The 15773-nt window shown below is 41.7% G+C and overlaps 1 protein-coding gene across 2 annotated transcripts in view; it reads right to left on the reverse strand.

Moving 5' to 3' along the window:
- WTIP (Wilms tumor 1 interacting protein) overlaps positions 1-15773 on the reverse strand; it is a 121761-nt gene that overhangs the window by 55781 nt on the left and 50207 nt on the right. The gene's annotated exons all lie outside the window — the stretch shown is intronic.

Consider the following 15773-nt stretch of genomic DNA (forward strand, 5'->3'; position numbering starts at 1 on the left):
AAGAGTAAATTGGATGCTTATCTTGCTGGGATCCTATGACCCCAGCTGACTTCCTGCCCTTTGGGCAGGGGGCTGGACTCTATCTCCCAAGGTCCCTTCCAGCCCTAATGTCTATGAAATCTATGAAATCTATGAAAGGTTTTAAGTTTAGTTTGTTGAGTTGGCTATGTTCTTAGCAGGTATTTATTTTTGCCTACAGGAGACATTTGCAAACCGGTTCCTTGTTCCCTTTCATCTGTTCTCGCTGTTTTTCCCCCACTTGAATTCATAATCTTACTACTGATATCAGAAGCATGTGATATTGTTATTACAAGAATATTTTACCTTAAGTTTCCATAATGCTTGACAGGCTAAGCTGTCCTTAAGAGTTTACAATCTAAGATATGTAAGCAAAATACAAGACAAGATGTGGCACTATAGTTCCAGGAAGGCAAAGTGAGGAAAATATGCTGTGGAGAAAAACAAAGAGAGGAAACAGTCCCAAGCAGAAACGAGTTTGAAGAAATAAGGAAGGAGGCTTAGAAACCAGAAAGTGGGGGACTGTTCCCAGCTCTGGAAGGCAGCTGGACTGAAGGCACAAAGTAAAGAGTGTATGAAAATAGGAAGGTGAGACTATGGTGAAGGATCTACCAGGAGAGTTCAAGGCTGTGCGCAGCACTAGAGTTGAGAACAAAGATTTGGAATTTGATGGGCAAAGACAGAGAGGTCTTATGAAGGGCTGGAAGAGTGGGAGTGGCATAGTTTGAATGAGGGGAGAGGAAATAACGTTTGAAGTAATCACCACCACCTCTGGAGCCACAAGATCACCATGACTTCAGGTGATGAATAAGCATATTCAACAGAAGACTTATGAAGCTAAGAGCCTGTTTTCATGCATTTGCCAGTAATAACACAAAACAGAGAAGGTAAGTCAAGGAAACGCATACCATGTAAGCCCCGCTGTCCATAAACAGGATTTTTTTTCACTGGTTTCCAGTGCAATGTCAGTGAAACTTTAGATCTGGTCATGACAATACTACTTCCCTCACTGTAGAGCCTTGAAGCTAGAGCAGAATCCTAGAGGATTTTTCCACAGGGCCCCTAATGGATGATTCAGCAAAACTTCAGCAACCACAAAAAATGGGATTTGTGGCTGGTTTTCAATTCTTGCTCAGCTCTCTTCTGGTTTATGCCCATATTTTGTTTCCAGCTACGAAAATCACTGATTCTCAATTCTGTTTAGCAATAAGAGGGTTAGTAAAGTCACTCAGGGAAACACAGCACATCACCAAGAGCCACTTTCTGCACCACACAGATGTTTGTACATCTTCTCAGTCCAGACCATGGCATATTCCGCATTAAAAATTAAAACCTAGTGACAAGTGGGCACAGTGGACCAGATCTTCAGCTGCTGTAAACTGCCACAACTCCTTTATTATCTCTGTGTACATCTTCAAAGCCTCCTGCTGCCTTGTATTCTTGACACTTCTGCCTTTCCCAGAGTTCATACATTTACAACATCCTGTGAGATGTCACTTTAAATCACAGCACAGTTTTTCTTTTGAGGAAAAGAAGCTTTTAAAGGGCCTATTAAAATCATCCTGTTATCTGAGTTCCTCAGGCTGATCAAAACCCCAGAGAAATCCACAGCAAGGCTCCCATTGCCTTCAGAGGGTTCTGTATCAAGACCTGTATTGTAACTTCAAGGTTTTTAAATTAATGGGAGACTTCAAGGTGGAGAAGCAGCAGGAATTATTGACTGAGAATTCAAATGCTGGCTGATTCTGTCACTGAGCCCCTGAGCTGAGTGCTCTTCCCGTCTCTCACAAGGTGCTTAGCCCTTTGCACACTTGAGCTCTAATGCATGATAAGACAATACAGCTCCATTCTCTTCTTCCTCAGGTGATGGGGGAAGGTGCAGTGGCAGCACATTCACATCCCCTTTGTCATTCTGGCTAGTACGATAATCATCTCATCAATGTGCCACTGGCTCCATGGCTGACACCTTAAGGCATGCATGCATGGCTCCTGGGTAAGCTGTTGGGAGTTTGATCTGAGTGAGGACTGCTGGTCTGGACAGGGACCAGTCCTTTGAGCCCAAAATATACTAAATATTTATGCATACAGAAAGAAAACAGATTTGTATGTCAACAAGCTGCTGGATGAATTTGGCTGAAATTCTGATTGGGCTAATGCTGCAGACTGAGGAAGTCCCTCCTGCACTCCTTGTGACCTCAAAGCTCTTCTTGAAACGCATGAAAATTTGGGATATGAAAGGAAATATGAAAGGAATTCAGCATTATGTCCCGGACTGTTCATCACCTTTTCCTTGTATACATAAAAATAATAATTTACTTTACTTTAATTTACCTAAATGTTAAACAAGAAAAATGCTACCCAGGCTAATGGCACCAAGCATGAGATTACAATGGCCAGATGGCGGTTTGAGGATGTGGCATGTAACATCCATGTACAAGGTATAAGCTGCAGCTTGTCAGAACGCTTTCACCGCACATAAAAATGCTAATTTTTACACATGCCTAGATAATGCAGTGTGTATCATATTATCTCCTTTGGCTGCCAAAACACGTTGGCTGAGTTAAATCAGATATCAGGTTCTGTTGCCTGCCAAATGCATTCAATAAACATACAGGCTGAGTGGTAAGGACTCAGCTCAGTCATGGAGGAGTCTCTCAGAGGCCAAGATAAAATTGGGAACTTTGCTGTAGGTTTGTTCGGACCATGTACTTTATGTACTTACCTGATCATAATGGAATTGTGTTGGTAAGTTTGGAGCTCTAATGCTCGCCGTTCTGGCGTGCCGCATCCTTCGGCAGGATTCATCCAAGAAAACCCCCCAGGAGTTACTTCCTCAGTTATACCATAAAATAATTTCACACTATTGCAAATGCAGATTTACCTCAGAACAACCCCTCTCCTCCATTACTAAATGGAAGAGGTCTGTCTAGAAAGAAATCTGCCATAAAACTTCAATTCTGGCCACGTTCTCTCATGGTCTGCTACTGCCCCATATATGTCAATGGCAGTAAGGTTGGGCCCCAGCTGAGCAAATGAGGGGCTTGGTACTCGACCTTATTCCCTATGAAGTCAATGATATCTATGAATCTGTAAGTCGAGAGTTGTTCTGCCACTGACTGCAACTGAAAGAAGAGTTGGCCTTGAGTGATGAAAACTTTAAAAAGCCTCAGCAGAAGCAGGGCTTTCAGAAAATGAGATATTGACTTGAAGGAAAAAAATGCATTCTGGCCAAAATCAAATTTACTGGCCACCTTCTTGTGCTGCGATTTCCAGGAGCGTGTGCGTGTTGTAGTGGGCAGAGATGAATTCTTTCTTACCTAGGCAACAACCTGGCTAAAATGCTAAGAATGGAAACATGCACAACAGTTTCGCCTGCTGGTAAGTAACTCTGGACAGTAACCTACAGAAGTTGACTTTCCCAAAATCAAGTTGCCCCTGGGCTGTTTTATAACAGTATGTTTAAAAGTAAACAAAACATTCAACTCATGTCAAATACCAGGGGTCAACTGAAGCACTTTCATTGGTGCCCAAGGACAGCCCACTGCAACTATAATTGGCCAATCCTCCAGAGTCCTTTCATTTAAATGAGAAAGAATTTATGCTTGTTTACGTAGGCCTCACGCCAAGCCTGTTTCTCTGATAAGCTGCTCTGGTGCATTCGTGTCTCACATCCGATTTAGAGCTCTATGAATACTGGAGACAGCATTCCTTGGATACTTAAAATAAATTAAAAACACAACCTTCAGCTTGGACACAAGACTGAGAAAGTTATTCATGTGGCTCAGGCGCTAGGACCTCTGGGGAGTGGCGCTGGGAAAATGGTCTTTCACAAACTTTATTCTTCTCTGTTAACGACAGAATTCTCAAGATGGTCCTTTATAAACTGTAAATATGCATTATTTGCGCAAGGAATTCTTTTCAGTAGCGTGCTGTTGTGTCTGCAGGGTTTGGCTGACAGAGAGACTATGAATGTGCCCTCAAGATAATGCTACGATACGTCTATTTATAATTTAATAATATTACTAATGATTACAAAAACGTGTACTACTTTAGGGCTTCCATCCCATAATCTCCAAGCACTACAAATAACAAGAAGATCAACCTAACATCAACCATGTGCGGTAAAAAAGAATGATTATTACCGTATAAGCAAGATGAGGCTTAGTGTTTAAGTGATTTGTCCAAGACTACACAGGAAGTCTATAGCAGAGCTTGAAAGAAAACCCTGATCTTCTGACTCACCCTGCTGTGTTTTAACCCTTCCTAACCACAAATCCATTATTTTTTTCAGCTAAGAAATCCTGAGAATTTGCAAATACTTTCCAACCCTACTAGAAAGTAGCACTGTACAACAAAATACTGAACAAACTTTTTTCATTTTTTCAGAGACAAATGAAGTCCTAGAATTATTTATTAATTTTACAAATCACAAACCAAAGATCACTCAACTGCTACCATCTTTTACCAGGCATCATTCTCCATGAAAAAATACTACTAACACAAAAGTGAGAACTAAAAATGCTTTTAAAGAAAATGTTACCATATAAAGGAACAATGGAAAATGATTGACTTTTTGCCTGTAAAAATTTTTACAGTTATAAACCTATGTAGTAAAGCTATACCTACTTTCAAGAGGAGGGCATTAGCAAACTTTCATCTCCAAAAGGCTCTTTCTGCCCCACTCCTTGTAAAGAAGAAATAGTATGGATCAGTATTTGGCAGTGTTGGAGCAGACTGGACATCTAGTAACACAAGTAATTCGAGTTGGCCTGAGCAGGACTTATTGATGAGGATGGACAGAACAATACAAAATTCTTACGTCACAGACTATCAGAAAGAAGAGAATAGAACGATCAAGTTTAATTTTAAATAGCTTTTATATTTTACATAATTTTTATCCTTGAGCACTGCTACCTAACAAATTTTACAGAGAGAGCTGGTCATGAGGTTGGTTGGCCTTAGAGCGTGGAAGAGAGGTCAGGTTCATGGGGTAAGATAAGTCAAGACAAGCAGATACCATGAAGAAGACAGAACTAGTGAAAGACCAGCTCCATTATGAAAAGTTGTGAGAAGGAGCAGAGAGAAAGTCCAGACTACAGTGTACAGAGGCCAGGAGACAGTTTACGGGAAAAGAGCAGAAAATAGTTGAACAAATCCATGGAAAATCTGGAAAGCAAGGAGGTAAGCTTGGCTAATGGGTAAGAGCATGCGGATAGTACCAGAGTTGGGTGACGCTATGGTCTTGTTTCCAGGGGATAAGTCAGCTCCAGCTTTCTGTGACTCTTAACCCTGGGAACCCAAGGATTCAAGGAAACCACAGAACATGCAATAACAATAGTCATAGTGGGAACGATTAGGGCACATTAAAGATGGAAACAATGCCAGGGTCAAGAGGAGAACAAATCCTGGCAATTTTCCAGAGAAACCAGTAAGTAGATTTATGGACAAGGCAGCTAAATTAAGGAAAGTTCTATATACATTTGAAACAAGGAACAACAGGATTTCTACCTAGAAATAGGACCTAATTCTTTGAATTATTCAGCAGTGGAACAGGAAACTGCCCAAGTTACAATATACAGATAGAGAAGGAAAGCAAACCAGAGAGGGAAATCAAAAGATGTGTTAAACTGGTATTCTCTTTATGGAAGTCACGTTTAAGGCGGAAACTGATGTTTAACACTCCAAAGCAGTAGCAATGGAAGAAAAGAAGGGGCCCAAGGAGAAAAGTCTGGGGCACTGCAGAGCAGAAATGATGACATGAAGCCTATATGTCCAAAAAAGGAAAGCCCAGGATGAATTGAGTGGGAGAGAAGAAGCATACCCAACATTCATACATACAAAGAACAGCTCAAACTGTACTAAGGGGTGTGCACGTGTGTGTAAGAAGTGAGTTTATCATCAGGATGGACATGAAAGAGAAATGATTAATTGGTGTGAGGAGGAAGAATTGATTTAATTTTGTTTGAAAGAACAAACTTTATTTCACTGATAGGTGACAGCACTGAATTGATTTACTGGCGAGGGAGTGATTGATGTAAGGTAAGTAGGGTAGCTTCAGAGAACCATGACTTGGCAAAGTTAAGGCCACACAGGTTCTTTATTCCCAGGCAATACACTTTGTCCTCAGATGAGTAAGAGGTCAAGGACATTTGTAAAGCCTTGCCCAAGGCACTTTTCAGAACATGTAGGGCCAACAAATAGCATAAATTTAGATCAATAAAAATCACATGAAGAAAAAGCAGCCTCCTGAGGCTGATCCCTTCTTATACTTTAGCAGTGCCTCTGCTTGACTCAGTCTGTCTTTCCTTTTGTTTTATACCTTTTAATAGCTATTCTTAGAATCTTGTTTTAATTTCTTCTGCATTTCATCCAAAATAACTTTTACTAAAAAATGTTAAGATTCCAAGATCAAACACTCAAAAGTAAGGATCTGCCAGAAATAAGGGTGCCTATGTAATTCATATTCACTTTTCTGTGCATGTGAATTAAAGATGTCTCCTAAGTTAAGATAACTCAGGGTAAGTTATAAGTCACTGAAAGCTGGGGCTGATAATGGAAAGTATTAGATAACCTTAGCTATATGCATCACTAGTTAAACTTACAATACATGAAAAAAAAAAAAGAATATGAACGTCTACTGATAATGCAAAGTGTGCTGCATCAATTCTGCTATGAATTACCCACATCTCTTCCTCTCTGAGATGCAGAGAAAGGTAGTTAGGCGTGTTAGTCAAAAATCAGGGAGAAGACAGGGTAAGGCAGCACACCAGAGTAACTCATTTAGAGAGGCATAAGCTTTCAGAGGTGACGTTGTCCAATAGATGCTATGAATGGATGGGCAGAAAGCAGGGGTTCTAAATAGAAGGGCAATTGAATAAAATGGTTAGGGGACAGGGATACAGCTGAGAGAGGTGAAGATGGGTTGAACAGGTCACTACAGATAAACATGACAATTAACCTATTGATATCTGAAATATAGGCTCTCCGTGCTGAAAAGTCCTCTCTTAAAGAAAAAACTCGAGTTCCCAGAAAAATATTTAAAATAAAGTTGGACAAAAAGGAAGAGCCATAAGAGAGGTAGGAGAAAAGGGCTGAGATTAGAAGATGTTGAAAAGGCAACAAAGTTTTCACAGAGCTTGCTGGACTACTTACAAGAGGTGACAATTCAAACAAATTATTTAAGGAAATTATTAAATTCTTCATGGCATTTACCATAATCCTTGAAAATAAAAACACAGAGATGGAATTCCTGTTAATCACAGCATGCTAGTTTTTCCTTTATGTGTTTTCCAAACCCTGGAAGTTTCACAGGGCCTTGAGGCAGTTGTCACCACGTTACAAGTACCAAAATACCAAGAGAAAGATACTTATATGGTTTAGTCAATGTGCTGAGAGAAAAGTTTCTATCATTAGCTGCTGAGCAATCTCCATCTATTAAAATAATCATCAAAAGCCAGACATCTAATGCTATACCAATTTCTAGCAGAAAACAATTAATAACAGGATAACAAGATGACAAAAGAAAAACCACCAGCCAACTGTAATAACTGTAGTACAGGCATCATTTCAGTCCTTCTTAGCTAACCCTGCACTCCCTACCCAAGTACTTAGCTTCCCACTAAGTCCTGCCTCAAGAAGCTGCCTCTCATGCCACCTTTCTAGGATGTGGCAAAATATATTGGCAGTGAAAATATATTGGCATATATATGCAACTAGGTGGCCACGGGTGAAATCTGAACATGGGAATATTAGATGAACCAATTGTGTGGCTATACGATTACGGGCATCCGATTTACGGGTATCCAGATCTCATGCTTCAAACCATGGAGGTCAGGAAGGAATGTTCCCACATACACAAAAACTGAATCATCAGCCAGCGCCTGTTCCCCCAAGCATCAGATATTAACCAATGCCTCAGGATATCCGACTGAATAGCTCGGAGTTTTGGTCAGCTCTGGTTTGACACTGTTGTTGGAAAAGACGCACAGTCTGTCGGCAGTATGATCCAAGCTGTGAGGAGAGACCAACTGAAAATTAAGCATGCTGCCGACACGCAAACACACTCTGACATACATGCTATGAAGGGACAGGTCCTTGCAGATGTTACGGTTGCGCTGCTACTACCAAAAATAAACAATTCAATCCCAGTCACCTAATGTTCAAAGGTGCTTTTTCAGTGATACCACTTTGCAAAAGGGTCTCTTGCACAGGTACAGCCATGATTGTTATTAATAGATGTTTATACCACAGCAGCACCCAAAGGTTTCAGTCCGGACTGGGGCTTTCTTATGCTAGGCTGGGTACCAAAACAAAGGTTTTCTCCCTAAACAATCTCTAGTCTAAAGTCATGACCCCACTCTCTTGTTTTACCACTCAAGTACACAGGCTGGTTCAGGAATGCATGTGGTGCCCTGAGGGGTAACAGTGACCACTGCTGTGGGTGGGCCCACAACAATCCTCTTGAGCTGCTGCCAAGATGGTGGGCTTCCGCCCTCCCGCGAGGTACCCCTGTGTGCTTATATGCAATTCCAGCAGCGAGCTTGCTGAAATCTGGAAACAGTCCTTGCTGAAGCAACACCAGTACCATCATGAGGTCATCAGCTGAGACTGTGATATCTCGCAAGCTGTCACTTACAGTAAATTGCTATACAAAAGCCCAAGTAAATGCTGCAGCACGATCAATAATAGCTAGGTAAGGAATGCACTGCATACTTTCGGATTATACAGTTTGCTGTAGGCTCCCTGATTGATCTCACTATGATTTCCTGTTCCTTAAAACCACTGGCTGAAGTGGAGATTAAAGGCAAATGGAATGTTCAAACATTTGCCTTTAAATAAACAAGAAGAATGTGTCACTGGTTTTCACAGTGAAACACAGCTAAGTATTTAGAACAGACGGAAGGGGTTAAAACGGTGCTAGTTCCTCATAGCTCAGTTTCTCTAAATCTACCATCATCCTGGAATTAATGTAAGCATAATGTTGATATCCCTCATTATAAACATTTTTCCAATGGCTGACAATAAAATTGTTTTAATTACCCCTAGATTAAAACATCATTAACGCAACTTAACATTTCAGCCTGAAAACAGGATGCCAGGGTTGTACAGTGACTCGTTTGCTGAAACTTGGATAGGATTGATTGATGACCCTGAACAGTAACAGAAGGTACCATTATTTTCTGTAATGTGTAGCACTACCAAATATAGATAGAGTAAATATCTGCATCCAATCACATGTGCTTCGAGTACACCACTGCAATTCCATAGTGGTAATTATGCTTTCCAAGAGGCTGCTGAAATTACTATGACATGAAATTTCATGCTGAAATGCTAACACATGGTAGAAATACGTCTCTTGTTTTTTTAAGTGGTGCTTATAAGATTCCCCGGAATAGTTATGTTTTACAATTAACAGGAAGGACAGCATATGGCCTTGACACAACTGTTCTCTCTGCTGTTTAAGACCCTCACTCAGAAAAGCACCTAAGCATAACAGTAACCCTAAGCATATCACAGAATCATAGAAAATTAGGGTTGGAAGGGACCTCTGGAGGTCATCTAGTCCACCCCCCTCCTCAAAGCAGGACCATCCCCAGCTAGATCATCCTAGCCAAAAGCTTTGTCTAGCCGGGTCTTGAAAACCTCTAAGGATGGAGGTTCCACCACCTCTCTGGGTACCTGTTCCAGTGTTTACTACCCTCCTAGTGAGAAAATTATGCCTAATATCCAACCTAAAGTTCCCTTCCTGCAACCTGAGACAGTTGCTCCTTGTTCTGTCAAAATAAGTTTCCTTGTGCCTACCGGGGACCCACTTTCTGGCTGAGACTCTGGGTCCACACCCAAAGTTGGGCTCACAACCTTCCTACCAGGAGCTCAGCACACAAACCCCTGAGCCAGACGAGACCATATTCTCAACAGTTGGCTGAATCAAGGCCTGAAAAAAGTTTTACCAAGTGTCATACCTGAGAGAAGACTTTGACCCAGCAATTTTTTTAATACATCTTTCCAAGCTTCAGTTGTTTTCTCTGAGAGACTGCATATGAAGAAGAACTATGTTGTGCCCTCACACACCATGGAAACCGGAGCTTTGGCTTCCACATTGCAAGAAGTGAGTTATTTGATCTATATAAAGCTGACCATAACTCTGCGTGTCCTGTTACAGGAGAGAACAGTTTGCTTCATTAACAGAGAGAAGCATACACAGGAAAGATAAACTGCCCAAAGGAGCAAGGGCCTGGCCCCTGAGAGATTATCAGTGTGCTCAACTGCCACTGATTTCAGGAACAAACATTTAATATTCACTAAAGCCACTGATTCCAAGTAAAGAAGCAAATACTGTGTATTTTATAAAATTATATTAATATATTTAAAGATATCGTAGGTGTTATATCCATTATATGGTAGAATGTCATGTATTTATATTTATTATTTCAATTAAAAATAATATCATTTCATTTCATTTTTGTTAATTGATTTCTGCCTCTAAAGACATTTCACACCCCGGTCTTACGAGGCCACATTTTCAGAAAAAGCATGCTAAGCAACTAACTCTTTTGAAAATTTGGCCTTAGATCAGGGATGGGCAAAATCCAGCTCGTGGACTGAATACGGCCCATGGAGGGACTTTGTCCAGCCTTGAGTAGGTCTGTTGGTCCCACCTGGCCCAGGTGCCAACTGACCTGTGGCCATGTCCCACTACCCACAGATGCACAGCAGGGCTGGGGCAGGTCTGCAGCTGAACTCTAGCCTCTGCCTCATGGGGACTGGTGGGGACCTGCATGCACAGACCTGGCCCTGGCCCAGGCTGCCCCACGCCTTTCTGGACCCACCCAGAGCACAGTAGTCCAGCTCTGAACTAGCTGGGACCCATGCGCGCAGCCCGGACCCTGGCCTGCCCTGGACCAGCTTGCCCAAGATGAGTGGGAGTGACAGCCAAGCAGAAGCTGCTGCCAGGCGTGGGGGAAAAGCGGCAGTCCTGCCATCACCATGGGGACCTTCTTGTTTTGGCTGCCTGGAGCCTGCATCGGGGCTGCCCTGCAGCTCCTCTCTACAGCCTTCACCACCACCACCACCAGCACCGCCTCCAGACTGCCCAGCAGGGCAGCAGTGGTAGTGGGGAGAAGCTACAAGGCAGCCTGGACATGGGCTCCAGGCAGCTGCAGCAAAAAGGGCCCAGCAGCAGCAAGCGGGAGGAAGCCGCTTTTCTCCCATGCCTAGCAGCAGCTTCTGCCCAGCTGTCGCTGCTGCTCATCATAGGTAGGCTGGTTCGGAGCAGGCACAGGGCAGGCTGCAGTCAGGGCTGTGCATATGGGTCCCAGCCGGTCTGGAGCTGGTCCATGTTGGCTGAGGCAAGTCCGTCGCAGGTGCAGGTGGGCTGGGATTGTGCATGGGAGTCCCCACCGATCACCATGGAGCTGAGGCCCTTCACACAGGGCTGTGAGCTTTGCTGCTGCTGCTGGGTACTGGTAGCAGTGAAGAGCTACAGGGTATGTGGGCTCCAGGCTGCTGCGGGGGAGTGAGGGGGTGCTGACTGGCTTGCAACAGCTCCCCAAAACTGCCTATGTGGCCCGTAGGCTCAAATAATTGCCCTCCCCTGCCCTAGATCCTAGTCCATGAGAAATCCTTCATTAATATTCTTATACTCTGGAGATTTCCTACCATTTACAAATACAGGTGTCTTTCAGGAAGCAGGCTCTCTTTAGATGCATCTTTGCAGATTTTTCCTGAGGCAACAGTATGTCTGTTGCCAGTAAAACAAGTTAGATTCAGGGAAATAGAGACTGCCCTATGCCAAATAAGGAAGCATTAGATTTTATCTGCATTTTTTCCCCCATTTATTCATGCAATTACATTTGTCTTCCTTGTCAAGGTTAAAACATTCCCTGTCCACCTCTGGAATGAGGCCACTGGATACTCCATTGCTCAGTATCAGCCTTTGTTCAATCTCTACAAATTGTTTCCAAACAATATTTCCTGAGGGTTTGAAATACAGCTTTGGAATTGCAGATAGCTAAGTATTGGGCCCTTATCTAAACTAAATGAGTTCTGCAGTGTCTCTGTATCCAATAGTTTTCTCTCCTTTAGGTAACTACTGTATATTCTATATACCTATTTTGTTGTTAACAAGACTGTAAACTCCTGGAGGGAAGTTTGGATCATGAGTTAAAAACTGCCAAGAAGGACAATGAAGACTGACACTTAAACTTATGATACCCCAGGTTTGTTATAAGGTTATGTGTAACTGTTGTGTGGGAACTGTTTTAGATCTTTATCACACTGAGTTACTAATGCTGTAACTGTAAGCATGCACAGCAGTTTCTCAAAGATTCATGGAGTTTAAGGCAAGAAGAGACCAGAATGGAAAGAGTCCAGCAGAGAGCAACAAAATTATGAGAGGCTTGGGAAACATGACTTGAGAGGCTAAATAACTAGGATTATTTAGTCTGAAGATGAGAAGATTGAGGGAGTCTTCAAACATCTGAAGGACAGTTACAAAGAAGATGGAGATAGCCTTTTCTCTGTGGTTGTATGGGACAGGACTAGGAGAAATGGGTTCAAACTGCTGCAGAGGAAATTTAGATTGGAGATTAGGAAGAATTTTCTGACTATGAGGGTGGTCGAGCATTGGAACAGGCTGCCTAGCAAATTTGTGGAACCTCCATCCCTGGAAATTTTCAATAGCAAGTCCGACAGACACTTTACTGGGATCACTTTCTGTTCAATATACTGCTCTGTGGATATCCCTTCATAGCATCTGATGAAGTGAGTTCCTATATATAAAAACTTGTATATAGATATAAACTTACTAAATTCAGGAGATGTATAAGGTGGCAAATCTGACCTGCCTTCTGGAACAGTGTTTCTCAACCTTTTCCGTCCCACGGCACACTTACCTGGCCTTTTCTGTCCCACGGCACACTGGCTGAACACAGGGTCGGGGGAGGGGGGGAAGAGAAGAAAGAGGGGTGGTGAGCAGCCAAATGCCAAGTGGGGGAAGGGAGGCAAGGGTATTGGTGCAGAGCCAACTGGGGCGCCATGGAGACAGTGGCTGTAGCTACGCCTCCCCAAGATTGTGGCACACCTGGACATAGCTGATGGCACACCAGTGTGCCGTGGCACACCGACTGGGGAACACTGTTCTGGGATGATCTTGCCTTGAGCAGGGGGCTGGACTAAATGTTTTCTTGAGGTCTCTTCCGAGCTCTACTTTCCTATGATCTCATGAAGAATTAATCTAGTCTGACCTCCTCTATATCATAGGCCATTCAATTTCACTCAGTTAACCCTTTAACTGAACCCAGAACTTATGTTTGCATACTGTGCATCTTCAAATGAAGACTCAGTGGTTTTCTGGAAAACACCAAGAGATGGAAAATCTACTTTCTCCTTCCTTAGTTTGTTCCAACGGTTAATCATCACCCTTGTTTTTAAAAGTCTGTGCCTAAATTCTAATTTGAATTAAATTAGCTTCAGCTTCCAGCCACTGATTCATGTTACGCTTTTCAGTTACTCATTCTGGAGGTAGAGGCACTGTTCCTTGTTCTTACAATCCACTAATCTTGCCTCCAGTACTGGTCTGCCTTGTTTGAAGATTTCTTTTAAGCCATTCCAGGAATCCTATTGTCCCAAATCAAGTGTGAAGCTGAGAAATGGTTTTGTTTGTGTAAAAACCTTTTCAGGTCTCTTGCAAAGTCCAGGGTTATGGGTTTGGGATTTGGGCTCACTATAAGTAGCTGAATGTATGTTTGGATTAAATGCATTTCACCTGTGCTGCAATATCAATAGTACAGCTACCATTCCAGCACACAGTGCCAAAAAATAAACAAGTAAATTTACTGGGTCACTCGTAAATTTTGTTTTAAGGACTGGGTCACTCATAAATTCTGTTTTAAGGTTAATCCAGCAGAAATCGAGCTTGCAGACAGAATGTTCTTTCCAGGGCTTGGCTCCACTGCATTAGCATGAATGTAACGATAAGCTCAAGAGACAACACTGTGCATTGTTTCCTACATGGTGCATTGTGTGGTGCAGTGTCTCATATCAGCCGTGTGAATCATGGAGCTCCACTAGCACTCCTGGGGAGCTTGCCACGTTTAAGTTCTGCGGGAACATGTCCTAAGATACATCCTGTTCCACGGTCACTGGTTGCACAAACACTGGGAGGCCAATTTGAACCATTACTGCAATACTTGAACAACTAACTTTGAATTATATTTTGATAATAAAATGGTTTCCTTTACCTCCAAAAATCTTTTCTTCTGTTTGTTTGAGAATAGCATGACTTACAAACAAATCCTTGTGGAAGTGAGTGAATGTCTAGACTGCTTTTCACCGATTCCTTCTTCCAGAGAGCTGTAATTTGCCCCATGTAATTCGGGTAAATTAATTTTGGCAAGGATGCACAGATACTATCTGATATCGTATTTTGTAATCCTCCATTTAGCAGGATGCCCAAGTACTTCAAATGTTTTGGGAGCCAACAAAACAGCTTCTCATCCAGCATTATGCTGGGATTGTTTCATGAAAACCAGTGAGCTTTAAGTTTTATAACAAATTTATTCCATACATTTATAAGGGTCCAAAGGGATGTATGAGGTTAATTACATTTTATATTCAGTTTTTTTTAAACACATATTTATCTATCTATACAAAACATGAGAGGGAAAGCTGCAAATTCTTTCATAAGTGAACTTTACAATGGTCCTTTCATTAGAAAGTTATTTGGCTTTGTGCCAATAATCTTTTACTCTTTTTCTAATCCTTAATTAATCCTTTTTATAAACAATTTACACTCAGCATATTCTGCTGAGGCCAAGTCTTTTGTCTGTGTATACGCATCACAAGAAGATCTTCTACATTTAGTCCAATACCATCATATAATAGGAATCTAAATCCATATTTAGGTACCTCGATAAAAATGACCTATCTTGCAGAGGTGCTGAGCATGGACAGCTCCTCTTGGAATCATCCACACTTTGCAAATGCTTCGCAGTTCTTAAAGCTAGCACTAAATAAGGATCTCATTGCTTAACTTCAGGCACCCACTTCTGAAAGTTCTGGCCTTAGTGCTCTAAAACTTATGAATTTCTCAGATAAAGTTAAAATATGCTCCTTGTTGAAATACAAGTGAGAGGAAACTGAAAATACATTTTCTCCCAAGCAAAGCTAGGTCTTTAACTAAAAATCAAAGAAAAATCTATCCCTTTTATATGCATGTACATTCAAAAAGGAATTATAAAATATAGTGTGAATTGCAAGAAAAATTCTGGACAAGGCAATGAGCTAACTGCACTGTTTCTCCAGAAACTTTAAAAAGTAAATACTGCAGTAATTTTAGAGCTAGTTTTTATACACACAGTATTCATTTGATCCTGCACATTCAAATACGATATGCAATTTTGGGACATTATCATTTGTACATGTAAATGACAAAAGTTGGCACATGCACAAATTAAATAAAAAATTGATTTTTCCTGGATACATTCTAACATTTATATGTAGATCTGGTAGCACATATGCAGCTCCAAATATACTACCAATTTAAATATGGGAAGTATTAAGGAGGCCTTGCTGAAGCCCCTTTGAAACTATAACCCATAAAGTCAATGGAATTCTAGTTCCAAGTCCTCCTGTCCAAGAAAGCACAATTGGATGCTTATAGTTCAGCAGTTTCCTTAATCAGCAGCCTTTGGTGAGAATGGGAATTCTGCCACAGTAAGGAATGCAAGAAAACCACCCAGGTTGATTGCTAGATA

The sequence above is a fragment of the Crocodylus porosus genome, unplaced genomic scaffold (assembly GCF_001723895.1).
Source record: "Crocodylus porosus isolate Cpor-Errol unplaced genomic scaffold, CroPor_comp1, whole genome shotgun sequence".
In the NCBI taxonomy this organism is placed as follows: Eukaryota; Metazoa; Chordata; order Crocodylia; family Crocodylidae; genus Crocodylus; species Crocodylus porosus.